Consider the following 6,370-nt stretch of genomic DNA (forward strand, 5'->3'; position numbering starts at 1 on the left):
TGTGGCTCAGTGGTAGAGCCCCTGCCTAGAATCCCCCAGTGAGGGGCTGGGGCGTGGCTCAGTGGTAGAGCACCTACCTAGAATCCCCCAGTGAGGGGCTGGGGTGTGGCTCAGTGGTAGAGCACCTGCCTAGAATCCCCCAGTGAGGGGCTGGGGTGTGGCTCAGTGGTAGAGCACCTGCCTAGAATCCCCCAGTGAGGGGCTGGGGTATGGCTCAGTGGTAGAGCACCTGCCTAGAATCCCCCAGTGAGGGGCTGGGGCGTGGCTCAGTGGTAGAGCCCCTGCCTAGAATCCCCCAGTGAGGGGCTGGGGTATGGCTCAGTGGTAGAGCCCCTGCCTAGAATCCCCCAGTGAGGGCCTGGGGTGTGGCTCAGTGGTAGAGCCCCTGCCTAGAATCCCCCAGTGAGGGGCTGGGGTGTGGCTCAGTGGTAGAGCCCCTGCCTAGAATCCCCCAGTGAGGGGCTGGGGTGTGGGTCAGTGGTAGAGCCCCTGCCTAGAATCCCCCAGTGAGGGGCTGGGGTGTGGCTCAGTGGTAGAGCACCTGCCTAGAATCCCCCAGTGAGGAGCTGGGGTGTGGCTCAGTGGTAGAGCACCTGCCTAGAATCCCCCAGTGAGGGGCTGGGGTGTGGCTCAGTGGTAGAGCACCTACCTAGAATCCCCCAGTGAAGGGCTGTGGTGTGGCTCAGCAGTACAGAGCTAGCTTAGTAAGCACAAGCCCCTCAGTTCCATCTCCAGGAACCTCTTTCTGAGCAAGCACTAACTCTTACTAAGTCTACTGAACCACAATACAGACAGATCTAAATGAAAAGCAGCCAAGAAGTGATGGGGTTGTGTGGGAAGGACTGTAAGCTTTGTGAACACAGTCTTGGCGGGCTTTGCCCTTGGACACACCACGAATACTCCCTGAGATTAACCTTGAGATAGACTGGGTGGAGCCATCCTGGCCCTTACATGTGACAGACAGGCAAGTGGAGGGACAGAGAGAGGAGCAGCAGGGTCAGACCGGACTTGGACGCACGTGGATCGGGAAGAGGATCAGTGAGCAGGCCGGACCAGCGCACAGGCCAGAGACACCTAGGGACCCGTCTCATGGAACAGACACCGGAAGGTTCACTCTTTTTTCCCTTTAACCTTTTTTCCCTTTTGTGTAAGCTAGTTGGGTTGTATAATAAAGTTTAATTGTTAAGAAACAGAGCCAACAGGGTTAGGACCCTCAGTGGCTGTCCGTTTATGTGCCTGGGCTGACCCAGATCTAACTATCTCCAGAACCTGGTACAGTGGTGGCCCGCCCTGGGTCTGACAGAGGACCCACTTTGTCTCAGTAAGTCACCAGGCAAAACAGCCCTAGGCACCTGCCATATGAGATTACAGTCTCAGTCCAAAGCCTTAGGGAGACATGGGGCTGAGGTCACATAAACAAGCCAAGGGACTCAGTGTTTTTGTGTCCTACAGTGTTAGAGATTGACCACAAATGTGAGGCCTGCAGAGCTAACTCTACTCATCTGGAGAAAGAGTGATCAGAGCAGGGGACACTAAGTCTGGGTAGAAGGTTCTGGGGACCAGATGTGGCCAGAGGAACAGACAGGCTTCAGGTCTTTAGGTCTTCCCTCTCCTCTCTCTCTCTCTCTCTCTCTCTCTCTCTCTCTCTCTCTCTCTCCCCAATGTCGTGGCACATATGTGCAGGTCAGGGGATAATTTGGGGGAGTGGTTTTCTCCACCACGTGACCACCTGAGTCCCAGGGATCAAACTCAGATCACCAGATAACCTGTGGAGCCATCTCCACAGCCATTTTTGCTTGTTTTGAGGCAGTGTCCCTCACTGGCCTAGAACTCACAAAGTAGGCTAGGCTGGCCAGTCAGCAAGCCCAAGGGACCTGCCTGTCTCCATCTTCCCTGTGTTGGGATCACGGGAACATATGATGACCAATACTTTTTTACATGGGTTCTGGGCTTGAATTCGGGTCCTTTGCAAGACACAAACATCACTGGTCCAATCTATCTTCCTAGCACCCCCCCCCCACATATATTTTAATCCAGCTGGGTAGAGCAGGTGAGATGTGGAGGAGGGGGTGAGCCATCATCATCTGCTGCAGCTTTTTCATCGCTATGACAACACTAGACCAGAAGTATTCCAGGTACAGGCATTCTGAATCCTATTAAGACTAACTTGGTACCACGCCTGTTTTATGAAGGCTCCGAGCGAATGGGACTGGCTCAGGGTCACACAGCAGGTAGAAGGCAGGCCTAGAAGGTTACCCACAGCAGGAGCTTGGAAGCCCCTGGTCACCTAGGCATGTGGGAGAGTCTGTTGAGGCACAGTGCTCCTGGTTGAAAGGTGGGTGAATGGAAAGAAGAATAAGAGAGGCCCCCTCCCACTTAGCATCTCTGTCCCCTCCAGTTGCAGATGCAGCTGGATGGGGTCTGATTGCTATCTGCTCTGGCAGCAAGCCAAAGCTGGGGACCACAGGTGCCATCGCCATGGAAACTCCAAGTCAGGGCCGCACTTAGCAGAGCCAAGTGCGCCAGAGGCTCTAAGGGCCTCTAGTCTGCCAGTGGGAAGGGCATCTCCTGGCATCTCCTTGGGACTCATTAGCGGAGTGCAGTGGCAGGAAGAGGGGAGGGGTGATGGAAGGGGAGGAGGAAAACAAATAACGAACCACATGGCTTTGGGAATGGCTTTCGGGATGCCAAGCCCAGATCATAAGGGCTGAGAGGTGTTTCCTGCCAAATAACCTAATGTACTGTGTACTTAAGCTAAGAGGCCTAATTGCCCAGGAGAACACAGCACAGGGCCAGGCCCCAGACATAGCTTTCTCTCTGTGTGTAAGGGGATCTGTGTGTGTGTGTGTGTGTGTGTGTGTGTGTGTGTGTGTGTGTGTGTGTGTAGGCCAGGTGTTCCTCAAGTGCAGTCCTGGAATTTGCCCAATAGCCTGGGTTGGTTGGCCAGGGACCCACCAAGGATCCATTTGCCTCCACCTCCCCAGGGCTGGGATTACAAGAGCACACATGTGGGAAGAAGAAAGGGTGAAATCCAAAGTGTTAGGGGAAGAATGCCTCTAAGAAAGAGAAAAGGGAGAAGAGGGAAGGTTTTGCTTTTCTGTGCCGTTAGAGAAGCAGGCTGACGCAGGAAGCTGTGTGGCTACACTCTGTAAGGGACTCTGCTGGAGAGTGGGAAGTCCGCAAAGGCAAAGTACACATCTCACTGAAAGCTTAGTTACTCCTCCTGTCTCTTTACTTTAGCTTAAGATGAACCTGCCTTCCCGAGGGATGGTTCCCTGGCCAGGTGATTGGCTGGGTCAACCAGGCTAACTTTGTTTGTTTGTTTTGTTTTTTTGAGACAGGGTTTCTCTGTGTAGCCTTGGCTGTCCTAGACTCACTTTGCAGACCAGGCTGGCCTTGAACTCACAGAGATCCACCTGCTTCTGCCTCCCGTGTGCTGGGATTAAAGGCGTGCACCATCATCTAACATTTATTTTTAATATGTGTGTGTGTGCGTGTGCGTGTGTGCTACCTTCATGTTGTTTCTGCACCACGTGTGAACCTGGTACCCAAGGAGGCCAGAACTAGGGCTACAGATGGTTGTGAGCTCCCATGTGGGTGCTGGGAACCAAACCTGAATCCTCTGTAAGAGCAGTTAAGGGCCCTTCACCTGGATTAACTCTCTAGGGAGGAGACAGCAGCCTGCCTCCACCCAGAGGCAGGCGCCATTCTTTTTGGCTAAGAGGCATCAGCTTTCTCTTACTGTGTTCTCAATGCTACCGGAACATTATAAGGTCCCCAGAGTGTTGAGCTTCATAGAGAGAGAGAGAGAGAAGCACGGCTCCCAGGGCTCCCAGGCCTCCCAGGGCCTGCAGAAGGGAAGAGCAAGCTAGTGTTTTAGCAGGTTGAATCTCACGTTAGCAAATCTGAAAAAAATTAAATCTGAAAAGGTTTGGGGAATCTGTTCCGCAATAAAGTGAGTATGTGCAACGCTATGGAGCTGTGCGTATGCAGAGGTCGAGGCGAGGGCTGGAAATATAGCTCAGTTCATCACGTGCTTTCCTAACATGCACTGCAGTGTAAGACTCTGATCGGGAGACTCTATACCAGGAAGCATCAAATGAGAGAGACAGAGACCGGGTCGGTGCAAAAGCAAGAGGCTTCAATGTTCCAGCGCGCTGGGGTCCACCTGCACACAGGAGTCAAAGGTTACAAGCACTGGCTGCTCTTCCAAAGGCCCTGAGTTCAATTCCAGCAACCACATGATGGCTCACAACCTTCTGTAATGAGAGAACTGGTGCCCTCTTCTGGCGTGCAGGAGTACATGCAGGCAAAAACACTGTATACGTAAGAAATAAATCTTTAAAACAAACGAACTAAGTAAAAAAAATTCTAAAAAAAGTTAAACACAGAGCGACCACATGCTCCAGCAGTTCCTCTTCTGGAATATATGAAAATGAATGGGAGGTGGGGACTTGAACAGATATGTGGCCATCCCTCTTAATACAATATTATCTGCAGGAGTGAAAGGCCATCCACCAGCCAGTGGATCGCACGCAAATGTGATGTGTGCTTTCAAATATGGTAAGGGACTGAGGCAGGAGACTGGGCATTTTAGTAAGATTCTGTCTGAAAACGAGAGGGGGGGGGGAGGGAACTGGGATATAGCTCAGCAGTAGGGCACTGGCTCAGGGTAAACACAGGGACCTGAGTTCAGAGCCCAGTATTGCAAGGAGGGTAAATGTTAGATTACTTTAAGGCAGCTGTAGAGAGACGGTAGGTGAAGAGAGAGGCTGGGTCTGATCTTAGCTGAGACCATGTTTATTCACAGCAAGGAAGCGTTTTTGTTACCCACTAAAGTGCGTGGCCAACAAGCCCACAGGAGAAGATGGGAGACTTCATAGTCTGCAAGGGAAGCTGGGAAGTGTAGTTTTTCATCAGGAAACTTATGAAGGAAGAAAGGGTGGGGGTGGAGGAGAAGGAAAGAAGGAAGGAAGCAGGGTGGGGTGGGGGGAAGAAAAAAGATTAATAAAGAAGAGGAGGAAGAGGGAGAGAAATTACTCTGACCCATGCTACAACATGGATGAGTCTGGAGGGCGTGGTGTCCAGAGAAATTAAAGCACGTGCCACCGTGGGCTCAGCCTATCTCAAAAGCAAAACAAGCCCTGATGTAAAGAGAGGGCCAAAACTTGAGATTGTCTTATGGCCTTTACATATGCATTACATCACATACACACACACACACACACACACACACACACACACACACACGGAAGGCCAGATAGGGTGGTTTGCTCTTATAATCCCAGCTGGGAGGTGGAGACAAGTGGGGGAATCCTACATCCTTTTTCATCTAATTGATTTCACTCAGTATTATATCTCCCAAGTTCTTTCCTATTTACTTACCTGTGTGTTCACTTGTGTGTGCCTAAGTGTATGTCTGTGCACCACGTGTGCACAGTGTCCATGGGAGGTCAGAAGGGGCATCGGGTTCTATGGAACTGGAGCCACGGATGGTTGCACACATGCAGGTCAAACACTCATATACACATAAAACAAAAAACTTAAAATATTAAAAAAACAAATTAAAAAACCCATGCCCTGTAAAAACAGGGGGGCACAAAGACCCCTTTGGTGTAGATGAGAATCTGGAGGGATTTCCCACTAGCAAACCCCACTGACAGATTCAAGTCGGTAAGAAGAAAGACTTGGGATACAGGAATTGCCTTTCGGGGGCTGGGAAGATGGCTCAGTTAATAAAAGCATGAGGAACCGAGTTCAAGCCCCAAGCACCCTTGTAAGAAAAGCTAGTGTGGACTGGGAAGGCAAAAATGGCTCAGAAGGAAAAGGTAGGTGCTTGCTGCCAAGCCTGATGAGCTGAGTCCCGCCCCTCCCCCTGCCCTCCCCCTCCCCCTGCCCCCACCCCTCCTCCTCCCCCATCCCCTCCCCCCTGTAACCTCCCCCCCCCAATCTCTCTCTCTCATAAACCAAGCCAGGTGTGGAAGTAATTGGGACCTACTGGCCAGCCAATCAAGCCTACTTGGTGAACTCCAGGCCAGTGAGAGATCCTGTCCCCTAAAAGCAAGATGGGCGATTCCTGAGGAACAGCAGCCAAGGTTGACCTCTGGCCTGCACAGTCACATGCCTGTGGATGCACACACGCACACATGTGAAATTGCCTCCCTGTTTTGTAACCAAAAGAATTAAGGCACAGAAAGGAATCCTGAACAAATTCCTTTAACATGCTGGTTCCCCCCCCCCCATCCCCCCCCCCCCCCCCCACCACCACACATACTTTATGGGGCAGCATAGAGGCACGCCATCCTAGGGCTCTGGTTATGGGACGGCAGTCCTGGATTCCTGCTTCAGCATCCAGTGAGCCCACTGTGAG

This window comes from Acomys minous (genome assembly GCF_964271855.1).
Source record: "Acomys minous genome assembly, chromosome: 16".
NCBI classification, from domain to species: domain Eukaryota; kingdom Metazoa; phylum Chordata; class Mammalia; order Rodentia; family Muridae; genus Acomys; species Acomys minous.